Raw genomic sequence first — 27,339 nt, 5'->3', positions numbered from 1 at the left:
TACACCTTAAGTGGTATGTGTACACATACACATAAGTAAGGTATGTGAGTTATACCTTAATAAAACTTTCATAAAAAATGTAAATTTGTACTTTGACTAATGTGCTGTAATTGTATATTTTTCCATTTTGCTATTTTACTCTGTACTTAGTTTATAATAATTACCATGCAAAATTTTTATTTAGTTGAAATTATCAATGGTTTTCTTGTTGGCTTTTGTGTGTTGTATCTTACTTTAAAAAGGAGTTCCTTAAAGCAGGGTTGGATTAAAGTTCTCCCATTTTTTATTGTAGTACTTTTATGAGTTTTGTGTTTGTTTAAACTTGGAATCTATCTGAAATTATTTTTTAAAACGCCTTTTCTCCCTGATTGATTATCATATACTAAATATTGACACTTATTTAGGACACTTATTTAGGACTGAAAACTCTCCATCTAATCGTGAAACTATAGCATATTCTGTTACTGACTGTAGCTACCAAATGTGTTTTAATAGTTGGTAATAATTGTCATAAATTACCCCATTTCAAAGGTTTCAGAATTTTTGTGACTTTTCTTAAACGTTTATTTTCATTGTAAAGTTTTTAATTGGTTAATCTAGTTTCAAAAAATGGATATTGAATATTCTGTCATTATTTTTATGGGAATCATAAACAAATGAGTAGATTAACAGCTTAGATGTCTTTAAAATATTGAGAGTTCATATGTATTAAATATTGAAGTTTTCTATGTCTCTTGGAGTTTTAAAGTTATCTTCTTATGGGATTGGCATATTCCTACTTAAATTTATTTCCAATTTTCTTTTGTTTTGGTGGCTTGTAAATGCAGTTTCTCCTCATTTTTTCTGTGCAGTTATTTGTAACCAGAAAACCTTGACTTTATATTAATTTAATAACTAGATAACCTGTCTTTTCTATTTTTCTAGTTGATTCTCTTGGATTTTCTAGTTATCAAAATAATAAAAAATTTTTTCTTCTGTTCAATTTTTACACTTCTTTTTCGTTTCACTTCTCTAGTTGTATTGGCTGGTACTTCCAGAAAAATATTTTTAAATATACTGATGAAGATGATGCAATCTTGTGTTGTACTTTAATGAGAATGCTTTCAGTGTTCATCCAGTAAGTGTAGTATCAACCTGTTTTAAAGACATATATTTTATTTCATTGGGGAAGTATCCACCTGTATCACAATTTCATCGAGAAACTCAAACAGGAATCAAGATAATTGCATTTTATCCGTGTTTTTGACATCAAGGGGGCCGGCCATATGTTCTTTTTCCTTTGAGATATTTTTATCAGTTGTAGGCAACAGATATCACTGTAAGTAGTTTATAGCTAGTTTAAGCAAAAGGATTTCACACCTGATATTGCATGGCTTTCGAAATCTTTTAAAGAGCTGGATAACTGGCTTTAGGTTAGGCTTCCAAGTACAGCTCCCAGACCTCAGTATCACACTCGCCACCCTTGGCTGGAAAGCAGCTGCCATTGCCATTCAACTGAGATTGGCTCAGGAAGCTGGTGCCCACGGGTCCACCAAGCTCTACCTTGATGCGTATCACAAAGTGGGTCCTCAACCCCTGTCTCCTTTCCCACTTAACTCTGTTCCAAATTCAACCCTCAGTCTATTTGTGTGTCTGATTGGCAGAACCTAAATCACACCCAGCTTCCCGGATTCAAGTGCAGGTTTGGGACTGCCAGCCTCTGAAGTACGAGGAAAGCACACACCAAGGGCGCCCACATGGCTATTGAGAGCGACAGTCTACAAAACCTGCCGCACTATTGATGTAGTGAACTAGTTGAAGAGAGCTTGTAATATTGGAACAGCTTTTTGTTTCTAGAATGAATTCAAGTCCATATTATCTTTCTAATATCCTGGTTAAATCTGTAGGCCAGTGTTTTGTATCAATGTTATTAAATGTGATTGGTTTAACTTTTTCTTTCTTTGCTGTTTTTTCCAGTTTTGTGATCTGTGACGTATTGAATTCACAGCATTTGGAAGCTCCACTTTCTCGCATGCTCTGGAACATTTTAGATAATCAGGGTTGTTATTCCTTGAAACTGCGATCGACTGACTTGTGAACTGTCTGGTCTCTATCATTTCTGCAGAGCAGCTCTGCAATTTTTCTCATTCCAGAAATGTTAGACAATGTTTTGTACATTCATTCCTTTTGCGGTCAATTTTAGAAATTATTATTTTCCTAGAAAAGCACCTATTTTTTCCAGGTTGTCAAATTTAATTGCATTTATTTGAGCAAACTATGTTATGATTTCAATTTCTTCTCCATCTGCAAGAATTCCCCCGTATTTATGTCTTTTTGTGTTTTTGCATCTATGCTCTTTTTTTCTCAGATTAGATGTGGGCTTAATTATTTTACTGCTTGCTTGTTGTTTTTTCAGACATACCTCTGGAATTGATTTATTAATTTTTCTTTGTTCCCCAAATTCATTGTTTTCTGTTTTTATTTTTATTCATTCTTTCTGTTTCTTTTAATTTTTCAAATTTTTTTGTGTTGAATAATTAATTCATGCAGCAACTTTCTTTTCTACTAAAATCAGAATTTAAATCCATAGATTTCTCCTCTATACATTATTATTTTTTTCATATTTTCTACTTTCCAGATAGTTGGCTATTTCAGTTATTTTATTTTTGAACCAAAATAAAAAAATCATGTCCAAGTAGTAGATATTTTTGGTACGTTCCTTTTTTTTTTTTTTAAAGATTGGCACCTGAGCTAACAACTGTTGCCAATCTTCTTTTTTTTTTTTCTTTTCTGCCTTCTTTCCCCAAATCCCCCCAGTACGTAGTTGTATATTTCAGTTGCGGGTCCTTCTAGTTGTGGCATGTGGGATGCTGCCTCAGCATGGCCTGACAAATGGTGCCAGGTCTGTGTCAAGGATCTGAACCAGTGAAACCCTGGGCCACCCAAGTGGAGTGTGCAAACTTAACCACTCGGCCATGGGGTCGGTCCCTTATATTTTCCTTTTATGATTTCCTATTTGTATTAACTTGTGATCAGATGATTTTATCTCATGATTTTATCTTTTCATAATATATCGAAATTTCCTTTGTAGAGTAATATAAAGTCAGATTTTAAAATATTACATAAGGTCCTTGAAAGAAAGACATGTTCTTTGTTTTCAGAATATGGAGATTAATACGTCTTTTTGATCCACTTTGTTATATTATTTAGATTTTCTGCTTGCTCGTCTTTAAAAATCTATTAGATTCTTTAGAGGCTGAGAAAGGTAAGTTAAAATCTCCTGTTATCATTAATCCTTTGTCTAATCCACGTTGCTTTTCCTAAAGTATTTGGTTTATACATTGAGACCCATTTAATCAGATGTATAATGTAACAATTTTTGTGAATTTTACCGTTTATCATTAATGAAGTTATTTGTCTCATATAGTGCTTTTGCTTCAATTGTTACCTTCTACAATTTCTACCTTGGCCAATATTAATATTTCAATTCTTTCTTTTCATTGCATTTTATTTCATCTTTTCTGTTTTCTTCACTCTGATGCTCTTGTTTGTTTTCAGTTCTCTTAGCAATTGTTTAATACAGGATAAAACTATCTTTGAATGTTTATAAATGTTTTTTCTCTTTTGTTCCTATTTATGCACATTTCATTAGAATTAACAGAGAGAAACCTGATTTCATTCCTCCATTCTAACTCAGAAATCTAAACCTCATAATTTTTACGATGCATAGCATATCATATTATAGATGTTCAGAATTTAGTTAAAATATGCCTAATATATAGGTTATTTCTAGTTTGTCAGTATTATAGGTAATACTGGATAGAATACCACTGTATTTTGGTGCAATTGTACAAATATTTCTGTAGAATGGAAACCCAGAAGGACTAGAAAATATTTATACCAGTATATGCTCTACCAACAGTATATGAGGAAAGTTGTTTCCCCATAGTCTAATCAACAGTTAATATTTTCAATATTTTAGGTCATATTTTACCATTTTGATAAGTATAAATATGTTTGTTTATATCTCTAGTTCTCTTCTAGGTAGCATATGTGTGTGTATTAGTTTTGTTGTCTGTTTTTATTTTCTTTATTTTTTTGTGAAAGAGATTGGCCCTGAGCTAGCATCTGTTGCCAATCTTCCTCTTTTTCTTGCTTGAGGAATATTGTCGCTGAGCTAACATCTGTGCCAATCTTCCTCTATTTTATGTGGGATGCCACCACAGCATGGCTTGATGAGTGGTGCTTGGCTACGCCTCGGATCTGAACCTGCGAACTCTGTGCTGCTGAAGGAGAGTGGGCAAACTTAACCACTATGCTACCAGGCCAGCCCCTGTTTTTATTTTTTATGTGAATATTTCTTTTCCTTATTAATTTGTAGAAACACTTTACATATTCTGGCTACTCCCTCTATGTTACAGCATGTTACACATGCTGTGGTGAGTAGTGTCTCCTTGTCTGTCATTTGTATTTTAACTTTTTAGGGATTCTTGACATACAATTTTAGTTGGTATGTAATCAAGCCTGTGAGCGTTTTTTTTTTAGGGGGGAGGCGGTTTTTGTTTACGATTTTCTTGATAATGTGATTATTGTCAAGAGGCACCAGGTGTCCAGGTGGTCAATTAAGACAATGAGGCAAACTGAAAGTAGCAATTAAGGCTTTCTTCACTTACTAAGAGAAAAGTACAGGCTCCATGTTCTATTTTCCCCCATGGAATGGCACCAGGTGCCTGTGCCTGACCTGCAGGTAGAGGAAGAGGAAGAGGAAGCCCTGAACTGAAGACTCCTGCCATTTTATGGACCCGAGTCCTGCGGGAGGGAGAGGGGGAAGGGCCAGGAGTGGACAGTCCTGAGTCATAGCTGAGAAAGTTGTCCTCAAGGACACTAACCCCCCACTAGGAAGTCTCAGTGTGGACACCTTCCCGCATACCAGCCCCCACTCAGGAGGCCTCTGAATGGAGGCACTCGGGCTGGGAATGCAGATGTGTGTGTGAGCACGGCCAAGCGGGTGATCTGGCGGAGTGGTCAAGGGGCTGAGGGGCTGAGGCCTTGAGTCCCTGACCTCAACTCCCCTCAGAGACAGCAACACAATCACTGGGCACCGGGTTCGAACCAGGGATTAGTGCAGCCCGAAGGCCGGCCCGGGAAAACTTTTGTCATTACCTATGGTGAGGCCTGAAAGAGCGCACTAGGATTTTGGCTTGGAGCCAGACTCCTTGATTATAAATAAAAACTACTTGAAAGTGTGTGTAAACATTTAGCTCTTTACACTTTCTGGAATTAATGTTCTTGTGTTAAGTAGAGATCTACCATATATTATTAAATTTAAGACTTTATGTATTATAAAGTTATTATTTTAGTTTACATGCCTCTAAAAAAGAAAAAATGCTTCCAATTTAACTATAACTGACCCTCCACTAACTGTAAGATACAGACTAATTTCAGAAATGATAAAATATGAAAAAAAGTGTCTTAGAATCAATGAAATGTAGTAACTTTACTTATTTTGTTACAAATTGATAACCAATGGTCTAACAATAATTGAATACCTCATGCTTTTCTCACTGGTTTGAAATTTTTTAAAAAAAATGATATCTCCACATAAATATAGGTTGTGCTGGACCCTCCATTTTTTCCTACTAATCTTTCCATCTATTATCATGCTAACAACACACAATTTTAACTCCATATTTATTTTATTTTTTTTGTACTGCATAATGTCCCTTCTTATTCTTTTTTCAAAATCCCATGAACTTTTCTTGCATATTTTTTGTTACATATGAAGTTTAAAAGTATTTTGTCAAGTTTTATGGAAAGAAATATTAGTGCTGATTATTATGTCACTGAATTTACAAATAAGTTGGGATAAAATTGACATCAGTACAATATCAAATTTTCCCAAAGATATTTAAATTGTTCCAATTTTTCACACCTACAGACAATGCATATTTAAAATTGGGTAAACTAAAACTTTGTATTTAGGTTAAATTTATGAAAGTGAAACTAAGTCAAAAGATACGTAATTTTAAGTTTTTATACCTATTGTCAAATTTTATTCCAAGAATTGAATTAATTTAATTTCCCATCCATAGTGTACAGGGATGAGTTTGTCTTTCCACACCCTCATTAACACTGAATAAAATTTTAAAATATTTTATACTAACTTTATAGTTATAAAATATCTTATCGTAGTTGTATCTGCATTTCCCTAATTATATGCAAAATGGAGCAGCTTTTTATATTCATATTCTTATAGTAAAATATCCATTTTACCAATTTTGGTATTCATTACTAATTCTTTCTGTTCCCCCAGCTGATCAACATTTTATTAATATGCAGCTTTATTTTCACTTGAGTAGGAAAACCCTTAAAGGTTTCCATTATTTCACATATCAAATTTGTTATTCCACCCTCATTTTCATATTCTGGTAGCTATTGATTTTTTCCCCTTGAAAATTTTAACGTCATTGACCGAGATGGAAAAATAAAACTTTTTAAAGTAAATTGTGAATACCTTTTCTTTTGGCCAAGTTTGTCTCAACCATGACTGCTGGATATTCCTGAGCAGAGGGCTGAACTCCCACTTTATAAATACACACAGCTAAAGGCTTGGCTGGTCACCCAACAATATAGCATGTTCACCTGGAAATAATTTTCTCTTTTCACATACTCCACAGAACTTTTCCAAAGCACAACTTATTACCATCAATACCAATCCATTACCCTTCCCATTACAGCATTTGACCTTGAAATCATATATCCTGGATTTTGTTTCTTCATGTTGTTGAAATCCATTCTAATCACTTTTCAACTTATCAATCTTTTTCCCCATTATAACAATGTTTGTTCAGTGCCCTTTTAAGAATAGTCAGTAAAACTAATATAGCCTCCAGCTATGTAGACCCTAAGGGCTGAACTCCTGGACAGCCCCTGAGAGAGGAGGGATTGATCCATACCACAGCCATCTCAGATTGCTCTACAACAATTGGTGTGTCTCTGACCTAGGCCTCACCCACAGTCAACTGGAAGTCCCTGCTGATGGAGTGGAGAAGGATGAGAGAGTGGAGGATAAAATGACTTGGTGAGTGCCACGGAGAGAGCAGCAGCATCACAAAGGTATAACCCTGCAGTGCAACAGGGTCAGGTGGGAGTTGTGCTTGTATAGCCAATGGGTGGCCCCTAGGACACTGCTGTAAATTTAGAGGTAGCCGATAACCTTAGGTCTTACCCCAAAGCAGTCATTGACAGCCAAGACAAAATTACTGTAGTAGAGTAAGTACACCAAAATTCATCTCCACTGTCAGAGAAGATCAGGTTGTTAATATCCCTCAACACCAACAGGACTCCAATCCAGGAGGCTGAGCAGGTCTCTAATATGTGGTAGCTCCATGATTATGGCCACACTCCTCGTTTTATATTCCTTCTTACCTGAGGGCGCCTTACCTAATTGCAGGCTGTTGTCTTTTCTGTTGAGTTTTACTTCATTCTGTGGAAATATTCAAATGGATGAAGACTTTTATGTAATATTTTCCTTTTAACTCAGTATACCTCCCCAACATAGGGTCTAAGATGAAGCCTACACTTGATGCTATACAAAACTAATTTCTAGTGGACATTCAGTCTCTGCAACACAGATAGAAAGCAGAGTCCTTGAGATTGTTTTAACATATGTTAAAAATGAATAGAAATGGGAAATAAGAACACAGTGGTGGGTAATCCAAGAAGGAGATATCTCAGGGCAATGAATACAACGATGCCAACAAGGAATACCATCTGCCTTACTCTATCCAGCAGCCTACCAAAGTACCAGAAGGGTTGTGAACTACTTATAGAAGGAGTCTACTATTTCAGCAACTGTTAAGCATGTTCCAAGAGACTTGATAAGAAGCTTCATAAAAAACATACAAAACACCCGTGCTCACACTAAAGCATAAAAACAGATCCAAGAAGCTCACCAACTAGAGGCAAAGCAAGAAGGGGTGGAGGGGCTACTTAGAAGACTTGGGGACAGTCTCAGGGGACTTATCACTGCTTGTTATTTTGTCTGTGGTACCGAATGTCTTAATTTCAAGTTCCTGTGCCTGTGCATAGTGAGCCAATTGCTGAGAGGCACAGGGTTCTTGGAGGTAAGGAAAGGCTCATTGAATTGGCCAAAATGAGAAGGCGGGAGGACAGGTTCTCTCAAATCTGCCTTAACAAAAGAAGAAAGCAGGGGGTCTTTATAGAGCTAAGGGTCTTAGGAGAAGGAGTTTCATAGAAACAAAGGGGAAATCCAGGTTTCTTTCACTCCAGGTAAGCCCTTGAACAATCAGACTTGTGGTTATCTGGTAATTGTAACTTCCTTGAAAGCATTCTTTTTCTTCTGCAAAACAAGCTCAGAAATTCTTGTGACCCTTGAGTTACCCCTCAGGTTAAACAAGAAAATAGCAAATTAACAAGATTAACTTCTTTTCATTTGTGTCTGTGTTGGGAACAAGGTCAAAGGGTAATCATGTTCTTATTGAATATTTACAATAACCCTCAGGTACCTGGCTTCATCTGCTTGAGGCTCTGCTGGGCAGTGGTCCTGCCCCTTGACACGGAGGTAGAGGTAGCCCCTGTGGCCTGTGGTGAGAATGGTAGGCCTGATAATCTCTGGATCACCTTTGGGTCTTTCTTCCCTTTTCTTGAAGGATAGCACAGGTTCACAGCTGAATAGCTTTATGATCTTGTCCTGTGAAATCCAAGAAGTCTGACAGCTTTTTACATTCTGTCTCACCTTCTCTGTCCCATTTAGTTCAAACTGGCAATGTCTCCACTGCTATAATCCCATCTCTATTCCTGACCTGTTAAAATGGCTGATTAAGTTCATGAGTTAAACGATGATCTTTACTACCAAATGGCTGTTCAGCTGCACCCTTGGTGTCCTCTTCAGAACAAGTTCTCTTGTGTTCTGCAGTGTGAATAGGCTGAGATTTTGCTACGTCTTCAAGTTCTGGTTTCTTTTCGTGTAACAATTCCTTCTTCATTTCATCTCTCTCCTTTCACATTTCACTGTAAGCAGAAGAAACCAAGCCACTCCTTCAACACTTTGTTTAGAAATGTCCTCAGCTAAATATCCAATTTCATCACTTGCAAATTCTACCTTCCACAAACACTAGAGCACAGTTTAGCCGAGTTTTTTGCCACATTGTAACAAGGATCACCTTTCCTCCAGTTTCGAATAGCATATTCCTTATTTCCATCTGAGACCTCATCAGGATCACCCTTAATGTCCATATTTCTAGTATGCCCCTCAGAACTCTTCCAGCCTCTACCCATTCCCCATTCCCCAGTTGCACAGGCACTTCCACATTCTTATGTATTTGTTACAGCAACACCTCCAGCACCAAAATTTATCTTTGTCAACTTGAGCTACTATAACAACATACCATAGCCTGGGTGGCTTAAACAATAGAGATTTATTTTTTCACAGTCATGGAGGGTGGAAGTCTGAGATCAGAATACCAGCACGGTCTGTTTCTGGTGAAAAGCTCTCTTCCTGCCTTGTAGATGGCTGCCCTCTCACACTCTCCCCACCATTTGAGGATGTATCAAGCGGTGTGTAGTTCTCCAGCTGTAGGCTAGAGAGAATTTTCTGTTTGTCTCTGTCGTTCAGATAATTGCCTAGCTATCTCTTTCTAAATTACTGTTTTAAACTCAGTAAGTCTTTCTATCTGAAAATTTAAATCTTTCTATTATTCAAGAAAGTTTTCTTCCATTATCTATTTGATTATTTCTTCTTGCCCAGCTATCCTTCTCTCTTTTTAGGAAGCCCTGGAGCAGTTCCCTGTCTCTTATCTTTTCATTTGTGCCTTCTATTATTTCTACTGTATGTCTTCCTTTGATCTTCCAAAGACACAATTTGGTTTACAGGAATTTTGAGTTTCATTATTGAAATTTAAAATTTTGAAACCATGTTTTCTATTTCCTAAAACTCTGTTTATTTTGTAGTTCTCTGATTGTTCCATTGTGCTATGTTGTAAAACCTTAAGAATTTACATTACAGTTCATTTAAGATTGTCTTCTATTTCTTGAACTATGTATGTCCTCAGTGGGAACCACTGCTCTGAACTTGGCTTGGTCTAACTCCTCAAAATTAGTGTGCTCTTCTGACCTACAATCTTTCTCTGTCTGCTCACATCTTTGGATGAGAGTTACCTCAAGCCTACTCTAGTCATTGTTTCAGTTTCTCCAGGGAACCTGATTTGAAATGGTTAGAGATATAGAATGTGTTTCTTTGCTGTTAGACAAGCAACTCTGCTGACTCAACTAAGGCTAGATATTTAGGCTTTTGCTCCATGTTCCTTTCTAGTATAAACTGGAGAAAGACTGCCGTCTCCCAGCTGCATTCTCTCAGAGTAGTTGATTCTAACAGTCAATTTCTACTAGAATGTTGTTCACTATATCCTGATTATTGGAATTCTGTCACAACTAACTTTCTAGGGTAGGACAAAGTACTTTAGAGGCCCTACTCACTGATGAGAAAATGGTGTGTTCCCTGTTCTCCCCTACACTATATGTAATCCACAATAAAAAATAATAAGCTTAAGAAAATCCAACTGGGTTGTGATTTTCACATGATACTTTAAAATATATCATCAAATACAGTTTATGTTTTAATTTTCTCATAATCTCTGCTTTACTATTGCCACGAGCACTTGCCTGTCTGATCAAGAAACAATCCAACAGAGTACATATACACATATTGCAAGCCTGCTGGGGTGGTTCATCTATATGTGTCAAAGGAATCCACTCAGTATTCTAAGCTGGAATACTCCAATAGTTGTGAAATCAGAAGTCTTTGCTCAGATGCATCAGGAAGGAAGACTTCCTCTCAGGCCTCTGGATCTGAGTCCTCCTGTGGGGAGTAAGGAGAGGCCTTCTGATGTTGACTTCTGCTGGCATTGACTGCCCTATTTTCTCTAGAATGGAAGCTTCAGATGTGTTTGAAAGTCCTATTATTTTCCAGGAATAGGTTTCACTCAACATACAAGTTGAGTTGTCTCTGAACAGAATAGGGAGAGAAAGGGAGTCATAGATTATGCGTAGGCAGCCATTTTCCAAAGACTTCTGAAAACATACTTTCAATATAATTTTTAGACGATAACATCATTCAATTTCCATAAAAGAAGATGAACAAGGCTCATTTCTAATTTGACAATTTGCTGTCTACAGAATGTTTCAACATTACTTGAATTCTTTTCTTTATTGAAAAAAATTTCATCTTAAGAACTAGAGCTGAAACAGCACATAAAATGATGTAGCCTCAAGTGCTTTTTATAAGAGTAAATGTTCTTCCAGAACTAGATTCAATTAACTACATTAGTTTAATGAGAAGTTCAATTTCCTATCTACTATCTTTGATGTTCAGAATTATACTGAAGTTATCTGTGTGAAAACTGGTGATTAGTACAGGAAATTGACTTCGCAATGGTTCAAACATTTCAAAATGCTAAATTGTGAGTTTCCTTGGAGATATGTGTTGATTGCACAGTTGGTATTTTGGAATGCTAATTACTCTTTCCTCAGAATTATCAAAGTGGACATACACGTGATTGTCTATTCATCCCATCTATGTCTGTTTCTCTTTGGCTTGCTCAGATTCTTAATGGAGAAGAAAGTACAACCAGCAAAACTGGCTCCTTCCAGGCTTGGTTTAAGGGCCCAACTTATCAACTCTTTCCACAGTCAGCGAGTCTGAGTCAGTGCTCTGCACCCCTTTCCCTCACTCTACTGTTGAACTCAAGGAAGTGAAAAATAATTTCTCCCCATAAAAAGGATGGGGGTGACTGTTGACATTAGAACAGGACTCTCTCATAGATTTTTGCCAAGATTTCATTTTCTGTCTAGAAAATTATTCAGCTGTTTATGCAGTATGATTGAGCAACCCAAATGTTGAATAATAGTCATGGAGATGATAATAGGAGTAATTCTCTTAATGCAGAGAAAATTTTACTCATGCTGATTTTGAACAATGATGTCAATTCCTTTAAGATATCTGAAGTTACATAATATAAAATAATATTAAAATAGAAGGAAGACACATTAAATTCATATGCCACACACAGAATGAGGTCAATGAAGTCACATTCACTTCACAAGTTTGGGGGGCAGTTTTGATTCTTTTTTTTCTTTTTTAAATGAGTTTTTTTTTGCTTTTTAGATTGGCACCTGAACTAACAACTGTTGCCAATCTTCTTTTTTTTTTGCTTTTTCTCCCCAAATCACCCTGGTATATAGTTGTATATTTTTAGCTGTGGGTCCTTCCAGCTGTGGCATGTGTGACACCGCCCCAGCATGGCCTGATGAGCGATGCCATGTCTGCGCCTAGGATCCGAACTGGCGAAACCCTGGGCTGCTGCAGCGGAGCCGGCGAACTTAACCACTCGGCCACAGGGCGGCCCCTGATTCCTATGTCTTCTCCCATTTTTGTCTCTTTCCCATGGGAAGAGACATGTCATCCGTGCTAGATCAGACTGGAGAACAGGGCGTTCTTCCAGCATAGCCTCAGATCCTGAAGCAGCTTTTCTCTGCTACGTAGATTAGAGGTAAAACATCCCCCTCTTCTGCTCCTGTCCCTCTGAGAAGTCTCTAGAATGAAGCAAGGCTGAGGGCTTGCGTGGGAGGAGCAGGAACTGTGATGGGGCTCCGCGCCCCCTAGAGGAGGCTCTGGTTCTCTAGCTGCGGTGAAGCAATCCAGTTCAGGAAGACAGAAGCCGGACACCTGACACGCTGTCGGCTTAGGGCCTTTGCATTTGCTGCTGCTTCTCCCTAGAATGCTCTTGCCTCAGATAGGCTGGAGCCCTTCAGGTCATTGCTCAGATGTCCCCTTGTTAGTGCGGCCTTTCCAGGCCGCCCTATTGAAAATGGCAATCCCCCTACTAGCACTCTTTATACCCACTCCTGGATATGCCATGACCTTATTACTCCTTCATTGTCTGTCTTTTCCCAACTGGAATGTAAGCTCCATAAGAATGTAGTTAACTTCTCTGTCCCCAGTGCTTAGAATAGTTCCTGCATGCTTTTACAAGTATTTGTTGAATACATGAATTAAAGTTCCATTTTGGTTTTTGGATCAAGCTGTATCCTCAAAGTTAGTTTTAGCAAAAAACTTGTACTTTGAAAAATAAGCTAGTACTACATTTTAGTTTCTGTACAGCTCCCATGTAGATTTCCCAAATTTGTTAACTCCCTTGATAAGAAGGAATGTGATTGATGAGTGCCCTCGGACCCAGAGAATAATATGTGAAAATCACACACTGTACCAGCCGAAGCTGGTAAGTTTTGTTGGGGAGGGGTTGGGTGGAAAGACTGCATACATGGGCTTGGCAGAATCACTTTCATTCTTGGCTTTGATAATTTTATACACGCATACACACACATATACACACATATACATATAAGTAAAATCCCTTAATTCTGAGATAATCACTACATATGTGGAGAAATATATATATATGTTTATCTTTGCTATGCATTCATGTATGGTACATATAGCAACTGTATATAGCTTAAGGCATTATGAGTTTCCATTTTCATTATATTTTTGAGGAGTTTAGTACAATTTTTTAAATGAACATACATAATTTATATACTATATAGGGAATAATAAACTCTGTGGAAGAATAATTTTAAAGCAAGGGAAATCAGTTCCTTTGGTAATAATATGTTCCCCTTAGCATGTTGAAGAGACCTTCCGTCCTCAGTTGGCTTGATAGCAACCCTGTCTGAATGTTGATAGACACAGAACATCTGCCCTTCTAGGTATGAAACCAACCCCAATAGTTCCCATGTTCACACAGTGAATTTTCTCAGAATAATGCCTTTATCATAATATTAATTTACTATTTTCAGGCTCAAGATAGGCTTCTAATGATAGTAGCTTGACTTCTGATTAAGGTGACTGGCAGGTGGCAGATATATGGTCCATTGTAAAAAGAATTTGATTTGAATTATAATCTAACCATACTCTGCGCAAGATTTTATTAGCTGAAGAGTATCTAGTGTCAAGAATTTTGCACTCATTCCAAAGAAAATAAATTTATTAATTGATTCAAAAAACATTTATTGACCACCTACTATGTTTCAGATACCAGCTTAAGCACCAGCAACATGGGGTTAAGTTCAAACAGACATGTTCCTCATAGATTTTACTGTTTAGAGGGAGCCTCAGATAGCCTTTGTCCTCCACCCATACTATACTTTCAATCACCTTTCTTTAGTTCCAAAAGCCCTTATGAAATTTCTGTAACTATTCTTATTTCTCCTGTAGTTTTGTATTCCATAAATCTTGTTTCAGAGCAGGCATGGCAATTTCAGCTGATTCCGAGTGACTTTTTCAAAAAAGGATTTCTTTATAACGTAAGAAATATATATGTTCCTTGAGTATGTAAGGAAAAGTCAGTTACTTTTCTTCTGTTATTTTATTCTGGATTCATGTGCTAGTACACTTAAAATACAGGCACACATACATACATTGCTTTCAAACTGAAGCTCTTACATTAACACTTACCCATGTGTGCTAAGTATTATGCTTAATTCCCTATCTGAAATTTCCTGCTCCTTGTTCCATTTAATTTCTCTAAATCTTATTTACCCATTGAATTCCCTCTTCTCTCAGCTCTGCGCTGTTCGGTCCATCTCAAGCATATTTGTCTCTCCTCTGAGCCCCTAAGCATTTAGCTGTGTACCATATGGTCATTTGACACTGATAGTGCGAAGAAACTATTGTCTATCACTGTTATCCACAATTGCTGTCTGTGTAGTGTGCAGCTATGCATACCATTTTAAAAATGTTCAGGAGAAAAACATATTTGGTACTTTTAAAAGGAGAAACAAACCTAGATGAATCTATATAATTTGGGAAAGAAGTTAAATACATTCAATCTTTGGGATGTGAGCAAAGTCTTGTACTGATTAGGAAAAGATAGTCATGAAGAAATACACCAAGCACAGCCACCATTTTTCACTATTTCTTTTTGTCCCTGATTATATGAGAAGAATGTTGTGAATGGCCGGTTGCTTCTTCTTGCAGAACTGTAGCTAAAGAATGGGCAAGAGCAAAGCCTGGTATAAATAGGCAAGACTGTGCTGTAAGAAACCTACATTTTGGTAGAATTGTAGGCTTATGTGGCCCCGGACAGTGGGGCTGTCCCAAAGGAGGCTTCCGGCACCCGAAGATGAGTTTCATGTTTTCTCTTACTAGAGTTAGAAAAACCTAGGGAGAAGGGCTGAGCGCTGATGGTGGTTAATTCCAGTGTGGTGGTGCCTCACCATACACAGCGTTATACAGACTGACTCCATTTTTAAATGTCTGACTGCTGACACCTTTAAGCCCACCTTGTCTCTTCCTCTTTGCCCCAGCTCTGGACAAGCCAACAAGAAAGCCCAGGTGCTCCCTCATTTGGCACTAGTGATTCCAACCAGGGAAGCTCCTGCCCACACACGGGAACCTTCATCCCGGCGACTCCCCCTAACCGCAATGACAGTCCCAGCCCTTTTCCTTTCCTTGTTCTCTGGAGCCTCTTCAGACCTGGGAGCCTGCGTTGCTCTCCCCAGAAAAGCTTCACTTATGGAACTAACAAAGCTTTTCACCCTCTTGGTGTGTGTGATGTCATCAGTCTCAACATGAAACAAATTTTGGATGGGAGGCCACCTGCTTTTAAAGCAGGGTAGCCACAACAGCCAGTGTTCAAATTATAAAATTTTGCTATAGACTGTGTTTGTTTAAAATGATAGACTCTAATTCTTTTTTATTTTTTTAAATAGTAAAAACATAGGTTATTAGCTTATAACAGTTCTTATCTAAATATATGAGGAAACTGAGACACACTTCAAAGTGCTGGTTAACGGCTTGTGTTGTCCAGTTTACATCTAATCTAATCAACTCAGTGACCCTTGAAGGCAGGGGCTCTGTCAATTTAGCTTCAGTATAACCTAGTAATAGTAACACTTCTGCTGCTACTCTACTAACTAACTTATTATTTATTTAATACTGTGTTCCAAGCACACTGATAAGCTCATTTCATGTAGTATCGTCGGTAATTCTCCAAAAGCCCCATAAGGTATGTTTTAAAGATAGTACTCGTGAGCAAAGGACTCTGTATCTGGTATTCTCCAGTCAGTTCACACAGTTGGGATGTCAGACCTGCTGGGTTCCAGAAGCTGCTCTCCATTAACATCCTTGTGCACCTACCCCAGTCTCCTGTGTGCACCTCGGTACAGCTGCAAAGTACTGGATAGTCATGATTACTTTTGTATGGAACGTGCTCACAGAAAGTCAAAGTGGCATTGTAGGATGAGTATTGACTAGGTTATCTGCACACGTAGCTTTGAATTTCCACTATGTTGCACATCAATTGGTTGTCAGAAAAAAGTACCCTTCTAGTGACATTATTTATTTATGTATAAAATTACAAGGTTGGATCAGGTCAAGGGTTCTTCCTCTGGGATTCAGAGAACCCTGAAATTATATGCTAATGTTATTTTTATGTGTACATATGCATTTTCTTAAGGAACAGTATTCCTAACTTATATCTATTTCTCAAGCCAAATAAAAAATTGTAAGAATGCTCAACTGGATGGTTAAATTCCCTTGTAGCTCTAAAAACGTTATGACTCCATCCAGCTTAAGGATGCCATAGAGACAGCAGACAGGATCAGGAAATGACAAAGAAAAGATTAGATTTCATACTTTTTATTTAAACGATAATAGTTGGCTAAAAATTTATTTCCAAACCTGGTATTTAAAATAAATAAAAACCTATAGAGCCTTTTCTTTTTTTTACAAAGTCCAAATCTACATCTTTATATATAAGTGGGAAAAATGATAAGATCCAAACAGAGAACTTAATGATGTTGTTATAAATTATAATCCATTTCAGGAGAAAAAAATGGAATCCTACAACCATTCCCTGCTTGAGTGAATCAGTAGGTGCCTTTAGTTTGGAAAAAAAAGTAGGGGAAAATTATCTATGACTTTGCATTAGCAGACCTTGAATATTACATCCACTTGCCATTAGCTCAGATATCCAATTATTAAAAAGTCATTTTCTTTTCTCTTTCAAATAAATAACTGCAAACTCTGAAGCTCTGAAGCTTCTAATTATTTGGAGCTGTGGAATTTCAGGGGAAATAAAGAACTTGTTATCTTTCAATTCCTAATATTTAAAAATAATGATATTCTGGGGGGTAATAACAGAGTGCCTGTATCCTGATGGTATAATGAAGTGACCACCAAAATGAGTACAGCATTCACTGTTATATTTTTAAGCAGTAAAAACAGAGGTTATTAGCTTACAATGGCTCTTATCTAAAGATATGAGGAAACTGCGACAAATGGATCACAAAGCTATAGCATCAAGTCGTAACAGTGCCCACCTGGAACTGATTCCGGGGAAGACGCCATTTAAACTAATCTTCTGGATTGCTTTTCAAAGGTACAGAAAATTTCAGCAAAAAAAGTATCTGCTTCTTTTAGGAATTTTTCCACAGTCAAAATTTCATGGAAGAAAATCTTAGGGATCCTAGGTAACAACACGGAATGTCATTGTCTGGATTTATTAATTGTGTGTGGCATTGTCCATGAAATATACCTGTGGCCACTAGATTGCACCCATGTTTGAAAGAAAAAGAGTTTGCAAACGGATTATGATCAGTATTGCAATTTAAAGAAATTAAACCAAATTTTCAAAAAAGTAATGGGTATTCATTTCTGCAGTCATCACCCATTCACTTTAAAACGTGTTGCCTTTGGGATCCTCCACCTCCAGCACCCGGGCCTCATTCCTTCTTTCTCTCTCCAAAGCTGTTTTTTCTCATTGGTCATCGAGTAATCTTGTCACTAATTTTAATGGCTATTTCTGAGTGATTGACCTTCTTATCTATTCAGATGACACTGCTGATCCCCAGTTCTTTTTTGTAAACTTTTATTACCTTCTGTGATTATTTTTGACTCTTCTGGTTGTCCTCCACCCTCCTGATGCGTCTTTCTTCTACCCTCTAAACATAGGTTTTCACTAAGATAATATTTTCAGGCCTCCTTTCATTCTCTCTAAACTTCCTTCTCGAGTGGTCTCATATTTAAGGGTTAATTCTAAGTAGAACACAATCAATTAGCTCCCATACATTTAGTAAAAATCATAAAATATTATAGTTGAAAGGAGATATGGTGGCTGTTGAATAAACAGGTCTAAGATAGTGAAGCGACTTGCCCAAGAGGCACTAGGGAGAAGGGGACGTGGGACTCAGATGAAGGTGTTCTGATTCTAAATGCAATCCTTGTTCCATTACACCAAGAGCCAGGAGGCCACAGCTCAGAGAAGCGGAGATGGAGAAGGAAGCCAGACACAGCCATGGGAGAGGCTGCTCAATACGCTTTAGGTGAAAGCAATTAGATAGAAAAGAGTTTGCTCAGGTGACAATTGGTCTGAATGATGATTTGCCTTCTGTAATGAAGATTCCATTCACTCCTTGGTTTGTTTGTTTTCGCTTCTATTTTGGCGTTTGTCATGGCCCTATTTCTCTTGGTTTCTTAACATACTCTAGTATATTAAGTGGCCTTCTAAAATATTTTTTCTTTTTTTTTTAATTTAAGCTTGGTTAAAAATTTAAGCTATTTTCAACTCAAGAAACTTGCCTAAGATATTCGTATTTGGAGTTTAGTAAAATATACAACTTATTATCTTTTCACTAGTACAACTTCAGTTCCTTCAAGTGGGACTACTAATAAATATAACCTATCGCCCATCTATTCGGCTGCTTTGCAAGTTTCTACTTGCGCTTGCTGTTTAGTGATCTGAGATTCCTTTTCCCTAATACTCATATTCCCACTTTCTTTACTAAAAAGTCACTTTCTCAGTGAAGCCTTCCCTGATCACCTTTTCTAAAATTTAAGCCTCCAACCCTTCATAATTCCTTCTGTTTTTTTCTCTTTGCATAGTCCTTACTGCTATCTAACATATCATATATTTTACTTATTTATTTTGCTTATCACCTGTCTCTCCTTTAGGCTGTAAGCTCTCTGTGGGCAGGGTTACTCACTGTTTTGTTACTCTTTTGTCTCCAAAACTAGGAGGAGTCCTGGATTCTGGAAGTTGCTCGTAACAAATATCACTGTGCTCCACCCAGAACCCCGCTGACCTCTCAGTGAGATCAGATGAAGAAAATGTGCTTCTAGAGCAAGATGAAAGAAACCGAATTTCCTCATCAAAAACATAAATGAGATGTCAACTTTGGAAGAAAGAACAACTACGTAACATGAAATAAAGTCAACTCTGTCTTCCATGTCAAAAATCTCTCTCTACTGATGGTCTTTGCTCTTGGAATCCTGATTAGCAATTCTGCCCTTAGCTTCAGTTGTCATTTCCAAACACTGAACACCTGAGATTGCAAGTGTCTGTTTTTATAGGAAACAAATGCTTTTGTCAGTGCCGCCAAATTTCAGAAAAATATCAAGGAAACAATGTTTTTCTATTCCTTTTTATGTTTGCTTTCGAAAGAAAATACAAGTAACAAAGAAAGTGTGTGTTGTTTTCGGCATTCATCATCGAGGCATGAAGAAATTCAGCTGTCAGAAGCTGGCGTGAATCCTCTCGGTTCTTGCTCTCGGAACAGGGTTGGAGGACAAGGTCAGTGGGCAACTTTTTTTTCCATTTTCTCATGCATTTTCTGAAGGCTCTTCAGAGAAAATCCAAAAAATGGCTTTCCTCTTTGCAATGTAAGAAGTAAAACTTGTCAAAAGATAAGAAGGACCATCGAGATTGACTCAGTCACCTAAATCTACACCAGAATTTGTAAAGGTAGGTTTTGATCTCGGAAAAGGCAGCAAGTTTTGTGGTATTCATATATTTTTGAATCACATGCCTTCTTTTCCTTGCTTGGTGCAGTGGAAGAGAGCGCAAACTTTGAAGGCAGACGGCGATTTCAATCTCAACTTCAGAGTTAAACAGGTGTCACCCAGGGCAAACAATTTTACCTGTTTAATTCTGCCTTTCCTACCCTATAAATGTGCTTAATATATCTCAGAGGGCTGATGTGAGTATTAAATGAGGTCATTAATATGAAGTATATGATATAAAATAAGCAAATAGACACTTAAAATTACTAATCCCTCCCCTAACATACACACACATTCAATCTTCTTAAAACACGTTAATTTGTTTCCTTTAATTACTAATTTAAAGAAAAGGCTGTCAAGGAATTTAAATTTTGGCTATGTTCTAGTCCTGTCCTATTTATTTAATATAGACATTTTGGCAATTTGCTGACAACAGCAGAAAGCAACTCTGACATATTTTTAAAAGGAGTAAGTAAAGTTGCAGAAACTGTGGTCAGAAAACTTGGTCAGAATTCCTAGCTTTACTTTCTGTGGCTGAATGCTGAGCTTGTACCATGAATTTCTGTAACATTGGTGCTCTTCCAAGACATTATTCTCTCAGCTAGTCAAATTTAATATGCTTGAAAATATTATCCCTAAGGTTACTGTTGGACTTTTTAGGGTAAATTACTTAGTGATCATTTTTCATTTTGGGTGAAAATGCTGCGCTTCATTTGTTAGAGTTTTCCATAGCAAAACTATTTAAATTACCTGAAAAGCTGTTTTTAAACTCTGTTCTCTTAATTCTCTGCAAGTGAGAAAATGTAATAGCTGTAAGCCTAAATCATCTGAACATAAGTCTTACGTAGCTCTTTATGGGATTTCTGATTAAAACCGATGACAGAGACTAAATTGTAAATAGACACCTCTTGCTTAGTGCATTCATTATTTTTACTACTCTCATATAATGATTTAGATACACACTTAGCAAGTATAAAAGTATAATATCTCTTCTACATATATGCTCATCTATATAAATCTTTGGTCATGTTATATGACTCCAAATTTGACTAGAAATATAGTGAGACTGAACAAGTGCCATGGTGAAGAATGTTTTCTTTCATTTATTAAAGCTCTAAGGTATTTCCTTAACCCTCCTTTAAAGAATTAAGTTTTAGTTGTTAATTAGTTTCCTTGTCAAACTGTCAAGCAGTTACCAAAATGGGAGCCCAAAGATTATTGAAGCAGAAAGAGAGTAAAATCTTTAAATATTTTTAATAGTTAGAAAATAAAGATCCAAAGGGCTTGTTTCAGATAGCATTTTATAGCTATATTCTTTTTTTTTTTTAACTTAGAAAAGTTCTTGGAGATCTTCTAGTTCAACACCGCCATCATCTCCCCAACCCCCACCATCCCGCACTTTCCCTTCTGTGGGAGTGCGTGGGTGGGCTGCAGTGGCCACCGCTGCATGGTGTCCCACAGAGGGGCCCTGGGACCCCTTATTGTAGCCCTATGCACTCGTTCCCCAGCTTCTGGGCCCTTTCCTGCTACTGCCTCTTACCTATGACCTTTAAGGATTGCAATGGAGCCTTCTCACCTGTAGAAGTTGCTGGAAGTACTGGGAGTTCTTAAGACATCCCCACCCTCCAACCCCCATGTAGTCAATTCTGTGCAAGAGAACAAAAGCCCAGCTTCTCTGCCTCATGTGTGATCAACTTTGAGGCGTCATTTACACCCCAGAGCTCCTCATGGTGTCAAGCTGTCTGGAAATTTTTCTGAAAACTCACCTGTGCCTGGTTTGTCTCCTGTCTCTGTCTTGCTCTCCTCATGGCCTTTCTGATTGCTCCTGGAAGCACGTTATAGATTCTTTCACTGGAATCCTTGCCTTAAGTTGGTTTCCAGAATGACTCACCCTCTGACACTTCCTATAGCATTTTATGAAGAAATATCTTAGACCTAAGCAGGTTAAGTGACTAGATCCATTCATGACATCTGCCCTGAGAGAGGGCAGAGGGTACATATTCTCCAGTATCTAACAGGCAGCAACATCCTCAGAGCAGTGGTTCCACCCATGGATGCCCGTTAGAATCATGCAGGGAGGTTTTTAAACAACACTGATGCAAGATCCACATTCTATACATAGTAAATAAGAACCTCTCGGAGTGGAGGCCTGGCAGTGTATTTTTAAAGTGCCCCGGTGATTCAAGTACGCAGCCAGGATTGAAAACCTCTGCCATGGAGGTAAATGTTGGGTGATATTTTTAACCTAAGTGGGGAAATAGAAATAGGGTTGGGTAAGGAATAGCCAACAAGTGGAATTTGAATTTGGCAGTGCTGGGATATTCTCTGTTTATTTTTTCTGATTTGATAGGGAAATCAGATCAGATATGGTTTTAAAACAAAGTTTACAATTTTAAACGGCGTGAATAAGTGAGTAGAGCAGACAAGACCACTCTTTTTACAAAACCTTCTTTTATTGCTTGATATTAAACATGTAGAAACAGTCTTTGCTTCCATTGTATGCTCTTCCTCTCCCTCACTCCCCTTTATTTTGAAACACATAGCCCTCTCTGCTGATCTTTCATTTTCCTATTTTTGGCAGACTATGTATACCAGAAATCTTTCATTTTTTAAAAAATTCTCATCTATGAAAACATTAGGCCTCTAACACTGGCTCTCAGTCCAGCAGGAGCAACAGGAAGACCGAAATGCCCTAAACCACGAGGATAAGCTGCAGCATAGCTCCAGCTGATCACTGCCTTTGGGAACTCAGGGCCAGTGTTGCCAGAAACCTGATTTTCCAAGAGGCCAGAGATCTAGATTTTATGAGAACATATATTTAAATGTTAACAAATTTTTTTTTTTAATTTAAGAAACTATGCTGACCGACAGTGTTGGGACAACTGAAATAAATTTGTGCAATGGATTTTTCCTGCAGGTCAGCCGTTTTTCACTTCTAGTTTACAGTATATTTGTAAATATATGAATTTTTTTGAAAAGTGCTAATTTGATTCAAAATTTTATTTTACATTGCTTTAATCGCCTAACTTGCAATGGTCTGTAAACTTTGCCAGCTTTACGTGATTCAATCTTGCTCCCCTTCACAGTACACATTTATTTATGTATACTTATAGACACTTTATGCAACGCATACACATGGCAGTGAGCATGCACATATATTATTAGTTTGCGTAAATTTAAAGGTTAAAATTTCCACCACAGTCTTCTGGATGAAAATATCCTAATAATGCTTAAGTAGGCTCTACATAAGTCCAAACTAAAAGATCTTTTGCTGGGATTTTTTTGAACTGACCCCACATTTCTTAGCTCCTTTTCCCTTCCTATTTCACAAAGCTTCTTGCTAATCAGTAATCTGATCAGCTGTTTAATATATATTTGCTAAAGTGTTGTGTTTATATGAGTTAGGGATAAGAATATATATGAGAAAAGAAAATAGGATCTAAAAGTTTAAACATACGTAGTACCTATAAGCCAAAATGTAAAACAAGGGGAGAGATTTGCATTTCTAAAACAACTCACCAAAGGAAGAAGTATGAAAAATGTTTTCTAGACTTTTTAATGTACTCAGGTCCCAGAGAAGATACACAGTGGGGATCTTTGCAGCTGCAGAAGACAAATGAGACAATAGATTTCATGTCTGCTTATTTTTCCTTGCAATTACATATCACAAGATTGGAAATTGGGAGCTCAGTGTAGAAGCAAAGTAGAGATGACAGATTTTTTTTTATAAGCCTGTCACACGAATAAATGGTTTATCTTCCAAGAAAAATTTTAATGTCTGAGAAGAAAGAGATTAGGGAAGGTAGAGGAGGGAAGGCTTGTTAAAAGCCAGCTCTTGTTTAATTAGCAATCAGAGGTGGAACAACACACACAAGGGCCTGAACAATCTGGTGTGTCCATTAGTAAATGTCTGCGTGGGATGAGGGCACAGAGATAGTCACAGCAGGAGGGAAATCATTCCACTCGCCGTGTTGCAGGATACCAAGAAAGGCCCTGCTGCAGAGAAGCTGAGAAGATAGGGGTGACAGCATTCTGAATGCACACCAAATGTCCAGTACTGATCTACGGTGTGAGATATCACACAGCAGGGTGGGACTTTACAAAAACAGATGTGTGCATGCTATGAGTTCAAAGGACAAAGAAAGTTCATGAAAGAGAAGTAAGATGAGTTGTACCCAACATATCTGAGGGAATAGACAATTTCTAGGTCAAACCCTTGGTTCTACCCCTAATTCTCTTTTCTTTTAATGAATAACCTTGCTTAGGTTAACATGTGAAGTCTTATTACATGCTATCTCAGTGTTTTGCCAAGTAATTCGTAGTCAATTAAGAGTTCCATTGTTCTCTATTTCTATTTAAAATCACAGGACAGGAATCCTAATTCCTTCTAGTAAACACCTATTTATTTCCTCTTCCTTCTTCTTTCTTTCATTAATTCCTCCTCCAATCATCTCCCTAAATTTTCTTACAACGTGATGTTACTTAGGAATGAAGACTTGGTGTTTCTAACTGGTCCGGAAGAGCTACTGATTGACGATGTAACATAATTTTGGAAAATAAACAAATAAGCTTAATTAGAGTCATATACTCAAACTTCTTTAACATCAGATTTACTTTTAGAAAAATAAATGGAAAATTGCAGCTGTGTAGTATGTGAATGAGTATTAAATTTGAATTTTCTGCCAATTCTAACATTGATCATTAACTATACTATATGCAAAATATATTAACAATAGATTTACTTTTGCATGTTTAGAGTGTTTTATATGTTTGTATAGCCAAAGCCTTCATAATGTGAGCTAGAGAAAAATTCTACATATGACTATAGATCTGGGGAAAAATTGAGTAAATATAGTAGCAAAAACCTAATAACACCCATAAAAACAAAATAGTTTTAGGGAAAATCATATTGTATAAGATTCAGGATCACCAATAATCAGGGAAATGAAAGTCAAAACCATAGTTAGATATCACCTCATACCCATTAGGATGGCCACAATAAAAAACAGACAACAACAAGTGTTGGTGAGGATGTGGAGAAATTGGAACCCTTGTGCACCACTGGTGGGAATATAGAATGGTACAGCCACAATGGAAAACAGTATGCAGGTTCCTCAAAAAATTAGAAATAGAACTACCATATGATCCAGCAATTCTACTTCTTGGTATAGATCAAAAAATTTTAAATCAAGATCTCAAAGAAATATTAGCACCACCATGTTCATTGTGGCTTTATTCACAATAGCCAGGATGCAGAAACAACTTAAATGTCCATTTACAGATGAATGGGTAAAGAAAATGTGGTATGTACAGTGGAATACTATTCAGCCTTAAGAAGGAAGGAAATTCTGCCATTTGTAGTAACATGGATAAACTTTGAGGATATTAGGCTAAGTGAAATAAGCCAATCACAAAAAGGTAAATACTAGATGAATATTTATACCCCCACTTATATGAAGCATCTAAAATAGTCAAAGTCTTAGAAACAGAAAGTAAAATGGTGGTTGCCAGGGATTTAGGGGAAGGGAAAAAAGTGGAATTGTTGTTCAGTGGATGTAGTGTTTCCGTTTTGCAAGACAAAAAAATTCTAGAGATCTGTTGCACAACAATGTGCATGTAGTTAACACTACTTTACATTTAACAATGGTTAAGGTGATACATTCTGTGTTGTGTGTTTTTTTATTACAATAAAAAGCATTAAGAATTATCAAGTGGAGGGGCTGGCCCCATGGCCGAGTGGTTAAGTTCTCACACTCCGCTGCAGGCGGCCCAGTGTTTCGTTGGTTTGAATCTTGGGTGCGGACATGGCACTGCTCATCAAATCACGCTGAGGCAGCGTCCCACACGCCAACTAGAAGGACCCGCAATGGAGAATATACAACTATGTACCAGGGGGCTTTGGAGGTAAAAAGGAAAAAAAAAAATCTTAAAAAAAAAGAATTATCAAGTGGAGGACACACGCATATCTCTAAGAAAATAAAAACTGAGAAAAAGAAGAATAGAGCATTTAACATAGACTATATTATATGAAGTAAGATAACAGAATTAAGGTAAAGCTATTTGTTATATTAAATTTAAAAATAGGATAAACATACCTTTTAAACGAAAAATTCTCTAGATCAAAACCAATATCTATTACCATATAAAAGAAGCACATCTGACAAAATAATTAAGAAAAGATCGAAAGTAACGAGATATGCAAAAATATACTAAGCAAACGCAAATGAAATAAATAAGCAATAAAGATATTTATCACAAAGTAAAAACAAAGATCAAAATCTCACAAGTGCTCTTTGTCATGATGACAGATAAAGAAAATTATGAAGATTTTGGTTGAATATGCATCCATCCAGGTGATAACATAGCCTCAAATTTCATTAATTATAGACTGGATGACATACAGGGCAAAAAATCCACAGAAATGCGGCAGTTATATGAAACGTTGTCACATGAACCCACGAAGATCAAATAGACAATATAAATATGTAGAAGAGGAAATAATTATGAATAATAAAATATATATATATGCATCTGTATATTTATATATACCTGGATATTTCAAAAGCAGAAAATTGACCATATTAGGTCACAAAAATAAAGACCAAATGGTTGAAATGGGATGTCTTATTTTCATCAGCTCATGCATTTTAATGACTGCAGATAATTTCACGGCATGGCTCAATCACTGTTTATTCAACCAGTTTTCAATTGCTGGGCACTCAATTTGTTCCAAGCACCCCCTTTCTCCTAACCCACTGCCGAGTACCTACAGTGCCACAGCGAACAGCCTTGTAACTATATTTCAATATGAGTTGTCTTTCATTTTTAAGAGTAAAGATTCCCAGCAGCTGGATCAGAAAACACGAGTGTTTTAAGGATTTCTTTTCAGCAGTATTTTTTGGTACTTATCCTGCTTTGTGTTTTCTGAACTTCCTGGAACTATGGTTCAGTGTCCGTCATTAATTTTGGAAAATTCTTGTCCGTTTAAATATTTCTTCTGCCCCATTCTCTCTACCTTCTCCTTGGATTCCAATTATGTGTATATTATACTGTTTCCTATTGCCCCACAGCTTATGGGGGTTTGTTCAGTTTTTTGCGCTCTTTTCTCTCTTTGAGTTTCACTTTGGGTAATTTCTATTGACCTATCTCGTATTGACTGATTCTTTCCTTGGCTCTTGAGGCTGCTGATGACCTTGTTAAAGGTCTTTATCTCTGCTGCTACTGTATGGTGTTTTTGTTTTTTGTTTTTTTTCCAGCATTTCCCTATGATTCTTTCTCTTAGATTCTACTTCTCCAGTTACTCCTGAGGGAAGTTTCTTGAGGGCTCTCACCAAGTGAGACCTGTGTAGATGAAACCTGCAAGAGGATGTCCACTCCCTCTATGTCTGTGTCAACAGTTATAAAAGTTATGTAGCTAATAATCAACCAAGTAGCTAACGGAAAATCATTTTCCAAGTGCTTGCACCAATTTATTATCACTTAAATTTTAGTCTATTAGTTAT

The sequence above is a fragment of the Equus przewalskii genome, chromosome 2 (genome assembly GCF_037783145.1).
Source record: "Equus przewalskii isolate Varuska chromosome 2, EquPr2, whole genome shotgun sequence".
Lineage (NCBI taxonomy): Eukaryota > Metazoa > Chordata > Mammalia > Perissodactyla > Equidae > Equus > Equus przewalskii.
This window is presented reverse-complemented; position numbering follows the sequence as displayed.